General features: G+C 38.2%; 1 non-coding gene across 1 annotated transcript; it reads left to right on the top strand.

The window, feature by feature from the left end:
* Nucleotides 1–11,886: 11,886 nt before the first annotated feature.
* LOC111765567 (U1 spliceosomal RNA) lies at nt 11,887–12,051 on the top strand. Its single transcript, XR_002797871.1, has one exon. It is a non-coding gene; the product is annotated as a U1 spliceosomal RNA (small nuclear RNA).
* The last annotated feature ends 1,032 nt before the right edge of the window (nt 12,052–13,083 follow it).

Genomic DNA, 13,083 nt, shown 5'->3' with positions numbered 1-13,083 from the left:
TGAACTAAATTCTAGCCTGGGAGATGCAGAAAAATATACAGGAGTAAGTGATTTAATGTGAATAGTAATATTGTAAAAATTGAAATATGTACTGTAGGGGCTCTGAGATTTTAAGGCAAGGACATGAAGAAAGCAACTGGAAATAGTTTGGTCATGACAGGCTTCAATAAAAAGTGTGGGGAGGGATGGAAATAAATAACTGAAGTGAGGGTGAGACAAAAGTGTTTATGTAGATTTGGTAAAAACAAAGTTGAAAGAAATAAAATATTTAAATTGATGAATATGATGAAACCATTTAATTACTCCTCATACATGATCATGACTCATAAGAAGTTTCAGTCCTGATATATTTCCTGTCATCAGTTCAATGATGTATCTAAGTATCCAATGGTAACAGATAAACTACACAGAATTTGAATTCTGGACGTATGATTTCATGGCTCAGTTTCAAACTTAAAACCTCCATATGATGTAATACCCACAGTATAAAATTTACTCCTCTTTAAAACAACAGTGCATTTCAATGTCCAAGCAAATGCAATTATAGAAGTCAGGCAGACTAATTAAATAAATAAAGCAAAGCATACAAAAAAAATTTCCTTCAAATATTTCAATGTTGGTTTTAAAATGAAGGAGACTCACAGAATTGAAGTTGTATCTTCAAATGTAATTATTTTTTAAATTAATAAATATTGATACTAAAATTAATAATATAGCAAAATATTAAAATGCATAAAACCACAGGCTTGATGCAGGTATTCCATCCTTTAACTACATATAATATATACTTTTTGTGACTAATAATATGCATGCAAACATTATACCTGGTCAAATTCTGTGATTCATATGATGAATGAAATAGTTATACAGCATGCATTATTGATCATCTTCTATATTTTTAATATCCTAAATTAATAAAATAAAGAAAATGTTATATGCTTCATATATATATTTTTTGAGGATGGGGAAAGCTAAAAGAAAATTATAGTAGGTATAATGAAATCAATATTAGTACATATTGAATGGTTCAGAAATGTTAAAGAAAAATGACAGTGATTCTTAAGAATTTAATAATAATTGATCAATCTTTAGAAATTAACTTAAACTTGTCCCCCAAAATAACATTTTAATAGAAAGCAGAAATATCAAGATATCTTGTACTCAATATCGAAGCAACAATGCAAAGGGGAAGAAAAATCAAACCTATCATTTCTTGAGCAATTACTGCAGGAATGGAAAATCCTGCACCATGGTGACTTGTAACTGCATGACCCTAAAAAAACATTCTGAAATCCAATCTATTCCTGTGTGGGTAAACACATTGCAAGTAGGACCATTCATGGTTTCATTAACTAGCCTAGGAAACTAAGACATACACAACACTTTATTTCATATTCATAACAACTCTCACTGGTAACACATGCCAGATCTAAGATTCCACTCCTTATCTTCTATCATGTGCATGTATTATTCTGTCATACATTGCTCCCTAGTGTACCATGGATTTCTTCTGCAGCTATCCATTTCCTCTGCAATGCAATAAAATAAGACATTATTCTTGATATTCTTAATCCATTAATGTAAGAGAAAGAGGTTATAATCTAAAGATATTGACATTAAGAGACGAGGAAACATGTAGAACTCTAAGGGTAATCAAAGGAAAATCCAAAATCCCAATAGTACTGTATCCTCAATATACGACTCTACTCTTTAATTCCTATAGTAGTCAGAATACAATTGAAGAAGAAAAAGTCATATTCCCTGATAATGGACGTACAAATTACAAGGTGGTAAATCAGAGCAAAAACAGCATGAACAATGGAAACAGAGAGATAAGAGAGTGGAGAATATGTCAGTTATTGAAGCTAAGTTAATTTCTTTTCAAAGCATTAGGTTACAGATGCAGGTTACATAATATAAACCCCAAGGTAACCACTAACGAAGTATTTACAATATATAGGGAAGTGAGGAAAGGATCTGTCATGTGAATTACAAAAGATCAACAATACAGAAAGGGAGTCTGCAATAGAAAAGAGATTTGATTCAGCTGTTTTAACCCATAGGAAAGGCCCAAATGCAATATGATCCAGCTATCTTCTGGTTCTAAACAACAATAAAATGATCTCCTCAAAAATAAAGAAAATGATTCTGGAATAATGCACTACAGGTTGACTTTTGATGCATGATTAAAGTTTTTGGCATCTTGTGTAAAATGAAGCCTTGGAAAATATAGACATATAAACTTTAATGCTATATAAGAAATCTTAAATATGAGGCATAAATTTATATGATCAGCTCTGACTGACATGGGTTGGTACTTAAATTCTCTAGGTCAAATTTCCTCTTCTTGGTAATGTGTCCCTTATTAAATTGCAACAAATTTCCAAATATGATAAATTATAAAAGTGGTACACCATAATATATCTCTTACAGAATATATACAAATTTTATGTGATCCAAATTCATTATCTTTTTACATTATTTAAATAATCAAATATTGTTTTTGTAGTGAATAAAGTGCACATTTTAAGCTTTAGAATGGATTATTATCAAAGAGATAATGGAACTATCATTATTGTCTTAGTTTACCACGAGGCTGCTAATTCAAAGTACCAGAAATGGATTGGCTTTTATATGGGAAATGTTTTTGGGATAAAAGGATACAATTTCCAGGCTGTGAAATGTCCAATTCAAGGCATCATCAGAAATGCTTTCTCACCAGAATCAGCTATTGGTAATTCTTGGGTCTGGCATGCAGTGAAGATGGCTGCTGATCTCTGCCAAGGTCCCCACCTTGCCCTCCAGAATCTACCATTCTCTGGAGCTCATGTATGGGCAACCACTGATGGGGCTTATTTCTTAACAGCCTCCTCTCTCGGGTGTCAGCTGCTCTGCTTTCTTCCAGAGTTCAGCTGTGAGCTATCAAGCACACAGATCATCTTTCAGCCTTGAGCTACACAGGGTCTCATACCCACAGGAAAGGATTGGTTCAAAAATATAATCTTTCTCTTTTGGAGATTCATAAAATGCTTCCCACATCACAGTCTGTGATATGGAGATATCAATATTATAAGTCTCTGGAGGTCTTCATAAATGTTATAATTTTGTGTGTTCAGAATACAAATGAAGCCACCTAGTTAGGTAGGATATGGATAGATGGGTCAGGAATCTGGCAAGAAGTCCACATGGACATCAATAGCCCCCAAGGAGGCTGCTGCAAGACCCTCCACAAGATTCTGCCATCCAGAACAAGATTTCCTCCAAAAGCCAGGAGTAGCACGGGACACTCCCAAGGAGTTTATCCCTGGACCCAGATGGGGGATTGTTGGGTGGGGTAGTCTATCAAAAGAGCAAACAGCTGGAACTCTACTCTGCCATTAGCAAAGGGGTGGAATAATTAATGGTTCAAAAAGCAGGCATAAGGCCTGAGTGCTCTCTCACCTCTGGACCCTGACTCTGGCTGCCTTAACCCCTCATTTGGATCACCATATAAGTAACCTGGGGATTTATAATCTATAAAGGGGAATTGTAGTCTGTAAATCAGACCTTTTTATCACTTTTCAACCTCTTCCTCTTCACCTGGGACCCACAGTCTGTTATTTTATACCATTTCTTGTCCCTACCTGATTAAATTACTGTCCTAACTCACCTGATATGCTCTTGAAATTCATTTCTGCAGCATAATCAAGAACCTAGACAAAATCTGGTAGCATATTTGGTGAGTGAGCCAGGAGCTTATGTGTGAAACTTTGACCTATAGCATTTTTAATGCCTTCCTTTGGTTCTCCATTTTAAACAGTTTCATCTACTCACTCCCACAGGACATAATCCTGGGATGGAAGAGACTGGGGAAGTGGAACTCTCTACATCCGTGCCACATGCCTTGGAATGTTAGATCTGACCCCAGTCAGGAGGGCTGGGGTACATGCCAGGAGCTCACTGTGCCACTCTTTCAAGTTCTTTTAGCAGTCATTGGTTATGTCCTCAGGGACAGTGACCATGGCCTTCTCTCACCCTCTCCCCTAGGGAGTGCACAGCAGTGACTGAAAGTAGGGGTTGGCTTCATGGGTTCATGCCTTTCCAGACCTGCCAGGCAATGATCAGAGCCAAAATGGATGCTGTGATATATCCCCTTCCCCAGGGCAGTTACAGGCCAGGATACCCTTGTGTAATTAACATTCACCCACTTTTTACATTCCTACTTCTTGCTACTGAATCTTCATTACAGGTTTGTGTTAAAATGACACTTTCTTTGGAATGTCTTAAAAACCTTAAACTGAAAATGCCTATGCTAGCAATGAAACTCCTTCCTCAGGGCCCCAAGGCCTGTTAGCTAAAACAATTAAATTAATCTCTAATTACTTAATGGCTTTTGATGGCTGCTCTAACTGGGAAGCTCCTAGACAGTAAAGTCATGAAACTAGGATGGCTTTAAGGACCTCTGTAAGAATAGGAAGAAGCTTTTTGCCCCTTCTCTGAGGAAGGAGCAATAGTCAAGGAAGGTGCAATATTTGGCTTGACAGGCATCTGATCTACTGGTCTGTCTTCCAGAATGGCCCTGAGAATGCCCAGTGGCAAGAGCTTTGTGATTCCTGGGATGGAGGGAATTTGAGACTAGTCAAATGCTTCTTGAGATTTAACTCAGGAACTTCTGTTTGGGTAACTGTGCAGTCAGTCTTGGACCCAGAAATGTCAGAGGTGCTGAAAGCCAGAGCAGCAAATTCTAAATGGCCCCCATTCCTTGAGCACTTTGATTCAGAAGACAGACATATCCCAAGACTTATGTCAGGGACTCTGATTTGGGGTAACTTCTCAGAATGTCTCCCACAAACTCAGCTTGGATGTGCTGATCTGATCACCAGAATCATCAGATATCCCCCAAGACCTAGCTCTCCCACAGAGACACCTGTAGGGTGTGCCTGAAAATTGAAATTCTCAGGGTGCTGGGACAGAGCATCAGCACCAAATTATGTGGAATGTTGAAAGTTTTAGTCAGACTAGGGCTCTGGAATGCCAAATGGATCAACTAAAATGTCCTTCTCCATTCTTAATAGAATAATGGGCATGGTCTCTAGTCCACCAGTAAACTTTCCATAAGACTGTCTTCTCAAGAGTCACCAAAATTTGACTACTACCAGACTATGTGGCCACAATTTAGCTGAAAGCAGCCTCTTTATAGAATCTAGAATTCCAGGTAAGCCATTGTAAGAGAAGAGGACAGATAGATCTGAGGCCTAGAAACCTCATGCCATGTCTCCTAAAAGAAATGAGGAAATAACCCTCAAACTTTGAATAACTTCCTTTTAGAAACAGCCTTCTCTGTTTAAACTCAATTGTGCCTATAAAAGGTGTGAATAGTGATCAAGATAAAGAAACCTCATGTGCCATCAATTAAGATCAAAGAGTTCCTAGAGAAGCTAAAGGTATAAAATTCTCTCTTCTGTTTTAATCTGTGCTTAACTTTTTGTTCAACTTTGAAATTTGTGTTTAACTCTGTGAGTTTGCACCTAGGAAATCAGATTTGAGGTTCACCTGTTACAAACTGATAATGGTAAAAAGTGAACTAAAAATGAGTCTTTAAATATCAATACTATCTTGTGAGTGGATTTAATGCATTAATCAAAAGTGGGATTGATACAACTGCTAGAAAAGCAAAAAAAAAAACTTCACAAAGGTGTTTTTAATAAGATTCTTGTGGCTTAGTTAATAATGATACCCAATTTGCTTTAAAGTAAAAACTTACATAGAAACTGTAACTAAGGATTAAGATTTTAACAGCAAAAAGTAACTTCATAACAAAGAAATCTGTTGGAAGCCACCTTAATCTGCATATTAAAGTCGAGGTAATGAAATATCACATTGATCCATTGGTTATCCCAGTTTTCATTTTTAAAAATGGGAAAAGTAGTTTTTCCTCTACTGCTAAAGTTAAATACCTGCTAATTAATGTATTCATGCTAAAAATATAGAAGTAGGAAGCAAAGAACTGATAAGGTAATTTGATAGGTTATACATTGTATTGGAAATATTTTAAAAGTGTATAAAAATCAAGAGATAGACTTCAGCATTGTCAAACTCTCTTGACTATTCAAACCAGGCCTTTGATACACTGCAGGTTCCCTCTCCATATGACTAATTGGCTAGGTTGGTCACTAACCCCTAAAACAATAAAGGTATTTCCTACATCTCTAGTCGTGCTCCTGAAGTCGATGGAAATACATTGTGATTTCAAATCCCTGCAGCAGCGAACAATGGCTCAATATAGAGAGATATACAAAGGATATTGCTTTTAGTCTCACACTATTTCATAGTGTTGAAGAGTATATGCACCAAGCTGGTGGAATACTGGAACATACCTTCCTAGTTTCTCTCTAGGCCCAATGGTGCTGCAGCTTACTGACTGTATGAAGGATATACCAAGGGGAGCAATGATTACCAGAGTACTGTGAGTAGAACTTAAACAAACTGGCATTATGACCTGCTTCCATGGAGATTTAACATGTAAGGTGTTGCAAACTGAAACTTAAGTCTATTAATTGCAGATCAAAGAGAAACTTAAGTATTTGGTAGTAAATTCAGTAGTATTAAGTACTGTACCTATATCCTCTTCTAGATATATGCCCAATGATAATGGTGAGATCTTTTCTATTCTAAGCCATATGTAGAGAAACATTGAACATGTTAAAAGACCTGTTAAACTTCATTTTCTAAGTAGCTAATGATGTCCTTAACCCAGGTCTCTCTCCTAACCCTTATTCCAAAACCTGTCCCACACATACTCTGGGGAGAACTGGCAGATCTACATGCCATCCTACCAGTGCTAAGTGATTTCCCACAAGAAGGGAAACATCAAACAAGGTGGCTAGGACCCACTTCAACTTAGCTCCTTTGAGATGGTTCATGGGCAACTTTTCCTCACCCAGGATCTGGAAACCAGGTTCTGATCAAAACTTGGCAAGGAAACAAACCTTGTTCTCAATTAGAGCCAAAACATAAAGAACTTTACTCTGTCATTATGATCACTCCCACAGCTATTAAAGTTAAAGGAATTTCCAGTTTGGTGAACTAATTCCCAGTGAAGCCAGCTGCTCAAGAAAGTGCAAGCTCACCAGAAGCACCTGATGGATGCACAAATGCCAGTCATTGGATGGTCTAAAATACCACTTCAAGAGAAAACGTTAAGTTGTGTCTATGTCAAAGTTAATGGTTTTCTCTAACTCTAGTCCAAATGTCTATTGCAAGGGGGAGGACAAGCCAAACATCCCTTAAAATATCTTGTCTGATTTCATCTCCTGTGCTTAACTAAAAAGGGTAATACCTCTTTTCATTAATCTCTTGTACCATAGGAACTGGGATTGACAATTGATACCTAACCCTGTTGTCTATTGCAATCTCTTCCTAGAGTTAAACAATAGCATTAAAAAACTGAAAGAATACTGTTTCCCAACAACTTTGGGAAAATGCAGTCTTTGCAGGCATCTGGCCTTTTTTTTTTCTTTCTAATTTTGTGGTCCAGTATCCTCTAAGGGGGACCATATAGTCTCAAAATTCTAATTAAGCTTATTTCTTCCAGATTCAACATCTTGTTAGCCATATGAAGACTTCTTTCAGCCTTGCACAGGATTCCAGATACATCTTCCTCCAAGATAAAATATCAGGAGGTTTTTATACTTTGTCCGATAGGGCCTACTGACCATATCCAGCAGGGGATAGTTACAAAAGAATGATAATCCCCTTTCAGCACCCCTTTAAGAATAAATGTGTAAACTCTCTGAGGCGGGAATGAAGTTTGCTATTAATATAGGGAATCAATAGATGGATCTGGAACCTGGCAAGGAGTCCATGTGGACATCAATATCCCCGAAGATGGCTGCTGCAAGACCCTCCCCAAGATTCTGCCTTCCAGATTAAGACTTCCTTCGGAAGCCAGGAGAAGCCCTTTACACTCCCCCAAGGACTTTATTATTGGGCCCTCACAGGGGATTGTTGGATGGGGTAGTCGATCAAAAGAGAAACAGCTGGAACTCCTATGCTGCCATTCACAAAAGGGGTGGAATAATTAATGGATCAAAAAGCAGGTGTGGTTAGGGCATCAGTATACCACATGGGAGGTCTGTGGCTCAAACCCCGAGCCTCCTTGACCCATGTGCAGTTGGCCCATGCGTGGTGCTAATGTGCACAGGGAGTGCCGTGCCACACAGGGGTGTCCCCTGCATAGGGGAGCCCCATGCGCAAGGAATGCATCCCGTAAGGAAAGCTGCCCAGCGCAGAAGAAAGTGCAGCCTGCCCAGGAATGGCGCCGCACACACAGAGCGCTGACGCAGCAAGATGATGCAACAAGAAGAAACACAGTTTCCTGTACTGCTAATAACAGAAGCGGACAGAGAAGATGCAGAGAACAGACAACTGGGGTGGGGGGGGGTGGAAGGGGAGAGAAATAAATAAATAAATAAATAAATCTTTAAAAACATAAAAAATAAAAAGCAGGTGCAAAGCCTGAGGACTCTCTCATCTCTGGACCCCGAATATGGCTCCCTTCTCCTCCTGCTTGGATCACTATGCAAGTAAACCAGAAGATTTATAACATATAATGTAGTCTGTAAATCAGCCCTTTACACTTTTCAGCCCCTTCCTCTTCAGTTGGGACCCATGTTCTGTTTTTCTCTCTCATTTCTCACATTCCCTACCTGAATAAACTACTTGTCTAACTCACCCAACATGCTCTTGAAATTCTTGACTGCAGCATAGTCAAGGACCTAGACAAAATCTGGTAACACTAACATAATTTATTCAGAAAGATTAGTAACACAACCACACACACCAACACACCTAAGACTCACACAGAAAATTTTACATTGCTAGATAATGGGAAATAGAATTTTTACTTTATTAAATTCTCTAGATGCTCCTGATAGGCTATTTATTTATTCCAAATTCTTTTGAGGACCTATATGTTGGGCTGATATACAACAAATGAAAATACCATGGAGTGTAAACACTATACAGTAAAATATGGTGTTTTGATGGGATCTGCAATATTTTAGAGAGGGAGAAATGTAGGCCTCAGGAATGAACTGATATTAGGACAAAACCTGAAGGAAGTGATGAAATATGACATTACAAATTATTTTTGGTGACCCATTTGAAAAGATTGGCAGACAATCAAGATTACCAGACATTTGAGTAAATGTTCTTATGAAAGAGAGAGTGAAAAGAAACAAATACTAAAAATAAAATTGAATACAAATGAGACAAGGCAGACATAAGAAAAATGAGTGGGGCAGAAACACTTGAAGCAAAGTTGCAAATAAGGGAGGAAGCACTGGGGGATATAAGTCTCATAATATACATGTAGGTTAGAGCAACTTATAAGGTCTAAAGTGCAGAGAACCTCTTAGGAAGACAAGGCATATATAGCAATGGGTTTCAAAGGACACAATATAGAAAGTGCTCATGAATCAAACATATAACTCTGAGTGTTAAAGTAGCTCAAAATAAGATAATACTTTAAGGCCATCATAAAAACTAGAATGATTCCTCAGCATGAATCTGGAAAAAACACTTTGACCAACTCTTGACCTATAGCTATAGTTTCTTTTGTAAATCAAAACGTCCACAATATATTCCATGGTGTAATAAAAGAATGACAATTAAATTCCACATAACGGTATCTAAATTGCAGAAGGATAAAAGGAACAGATAACATCTCAAAGATATTAAGAGCAAAACATATGTCAGGATAGTAAAACAATATAAAATATTTTAAAATAATTTTAAAGATTCAAAATAGCAACATTAATCTAAAATGAGATCAGTAGACATTAGGAAGATATGGAAACTTTCAAGTGACTCAGAAATTAACTAAAATATTAAAAGAAAATACAACATTAATTTAAAGCATAAAATTGAGGAGACAGAATATAAAGCACAGCTGAAGAAAGGAAAATGGTAAGGATAGAGATGAAGAAAATCTTTTTGAAATAAAAAATAGTGATTTAAAAGAAGATGAAAGACCTAAAATTATAAACTATAATTTTCAAAATGCTATAAGATTTGACTCCTACAAATTTGAAATGAATACATGGAAAAATATATACATTATTTCTTTAAAAGAAAAATCCACATGATGACAACCTGATTCAAAGAGCATTTAAGAAATAGTGGTCTATTGCGGCGGCTTGCTCGGTCGGTAGAGGTGGGGTCTGGCTGCGGACGAGGGGTCGGTCCAGCTCTGGACGAGGGGTCGGTCCCGCTTGGGACGAGGGGTCGGTCCCACTTGGGACGAGGGGTCGGTCCGGCAGCAGACGAGGGATCGGTCTCACAAGGGGTTGCGTGGTTTGGCTGACGGGGTTGCCCGGCGAAGCCGGCGACGAAGGGGTCGCCCAGAGAAGCAGGCGACGAAGGGGTAGCCCGGAGAAGCAGGCGACGAACTGGGGACAAGGGAGGCCAGGCCCTTGTCGGGGACTCTCAGGACTGGAGGGCGCACGGCAGAAGAACTACCGCGGAGACAAGGTAAACACGCAAGTCCACTTTATTGAGGGAGAGGCAACAGTTTTATAGGGGCTGGGGAAGGCTGATTGGTCGAAGCCACGCCCTGTTCTGATTGGTTGCCGGCGAAAGGTCAGTGGGCGGTACTGGATGGGGGAGGGGTGGTGGTTAGGGATTGGCTGTTGCTGTTGCTGGGGGAAGGGGCAGGGTTTAGGGATTGGTGGCTGCTGTTGCTGGGGTGGAGGGCAGACTTGAGTTTCCCGCCCACGCCTGGCTGTTGCTGCTGTCGGGGGAAGGGAAAGGGCAGACTGGATTTTTCCGCCCACGCCTGGCTGTTGCTGCTGTCGGGGGAGGGGAAAAGGGCAGACTGGAATTTTCCGCCCTGCGCGTGCGCAGGGAGAAAGAAGAAGGGTGCCGCCCCACAGGCATCGTGTGGCGCCATCCGGGAGGAGGGGCAGCCGCAGAAGCATGGCTGCCGAGAAGGGGAGACCCGAGGGCACTCTGCGCCCGTGCCGAGCTTCCTTCAGGGGTGGCGGTGAGTCCGACCAGCCACCCTATTATGGGGGCAGCGGCTTGGCCTGCCGCGGCTGCTCCCCCGCCAGGCCAGCAAACCACACTTCAGCCCGAGGGGTGACCGCAGTCTATATAAATTTATTACAAAATGTACAACAAAATAAGGCTGTTTCATTTTCAATATTTGAAAGATAAAATGCATATAGACAAGTCCAAATGACCTAAGTGTAATCATGAATTAATGTTCATGACCTGAATATAATCCTGTAAACATGAGGCAGCAGAACATTCTCAATACTACAGAAGATGCACTATGCTTTGTTTTAGTCACTATCTTCCCTATAAAGATAACTTCTTTTCTGAAGGAGAAGGGAGAGATTTAAAGTTAGGGCTATTTTAATATAGATGTATAGATAAAACATTTGCAAGTGTCATATATGTAAATTTTGACTAACATAACTATTGTGTAACTACAATCAAGTTATAGAACATTTCCATTACCCTGAAAAGGTCCCCTCAACAACTTTGTAGTCAATATCTCCCTATATCCCCTTTTCTCTAACCACAAGAGTGTTCTCCATTGTTATAATTTTGCTCTCTCAAGGATGTGATCTAAGTTGAATCATATATGTAACCTTTTGAATTTGTCTTCTTCCATTCAAGCATAATATATTTGAGTTCCATCCATACCAGTATTTTGTTCCTCTTCATTGCTGTGTTGTATTCCTTTGAAGGTATATCCCACAGTTAACTTGACCCTTCACTAATTTTTGATCATGTGATTCTTTTTCAAATCATGGAATATATATCTATATAGGCATACATATGTCTCTATGTAGATATATGTTTTCATTTTTCTTGGGTAAATTACAAAAAGTAAGATTTATACTTACATGGCAGGGGGAAATACCATGATCACAAAAGTTGTTTTCCCAGGATAAGGCTTATCCATTGAACTCTGTGTGTGCCAACCCCTGCAATTTCTCCAAATGTGTGAAACTGTTCTGCATAATTTGTGGTAGTGGGGGACTGTGTTCATGCTCTTCCCAAGCAACAAAAACATAAAAATAAACAACAAGAAAGTAAGCTCTATCAAATGGTAAGTGGTTTCACTTATGAAAAATTGTCATTGTTTTCTTAAGTGACTGAATTATTTTGCATTCCTACCAGCAGTGGTTGAAAGTTTTATTTGCTCTGCATACTTCTAAGCACTTTTTATTATTGGATATTATTAAATGTTTTTATTTTAACCATTTAAAAGGCTGGAAATGTTCATGAGGTGGCTTTAAATTTTATTAACCTATGGCAAATGATATTGAGAATCTTTTCATGGATTTTGATGCCATTTGTGTCTTCTTGCAGAAGTGTCTGTTCAAGTTTCTGTACACTTTCTTTTATTTCCTTTTCTTATATCTAAATTTTGAGTTTTTAGAGTTTGCCATATATTATGGCTACATGTTTTTTGTCAAATAGCAAATATTTTCTCAGATTCTGTGACCTGTTTGGTCATTTCCCCAGCAGTGCTTTTACTGATCTGATTTCAGTAAGATAAAGCACAGTGAATCCAGATTTTTTTCCTATGGTTCATGAATTTTGCATTTATTCAATAAAATGAGAATAACTCATAGTAACAGAGATGTTATACAACGTTTATCTTAGAAGTTTTATAGGATTTGGCTTCATATTTATAGATAAGGTCTATTTTTAATGACATTTTATATTTCTAGAAAATTATAAGTTAATGCCTCCTTTTCTAGCAAAAGACTATTCAGTTTTTATAGCACCTCACCTTGAAAAAAAAAAAACTTTGTTTCCCCCACTGATATTTCTTAAAATATCTGACAAAAATCAATTTACACACATGTCTGTATGAATTTATTTCTGAATTATTTATTAAGCTCCAATTATATACATATTTATCTCTTCCAAAAAAAACATATTCTCTTCATTGTTTAAGTTTAATATAAGTCCTCAAATCACGTAATGGGAATCCTTCAAATTTTTCTATCCTTCTCAAACTCATTTTTAGTAATTTACTTGTTTACTTTTTCATCTAAATAGTTGAACCATCTTCTCAGTTTC

Source organism: Dasypus novemcinctus, chromosome 10, assembly GCF_030445035.2.
Source record: "Dasypus novemcinctus isolate mDasNov1 chromosome 10, mDasNov1.1.hap2, whole genome shotgun sequence".
NCBI classification, from domain to species: Eukaryota; Metazoa; Chordata; class Mammalia; order Cingulata; family Dasypodidae; genus Dasypus; species Dasypus novemcinctus.
This window is presented reverse-complemented; position numbering and strand designations above follow the sequence as displayed.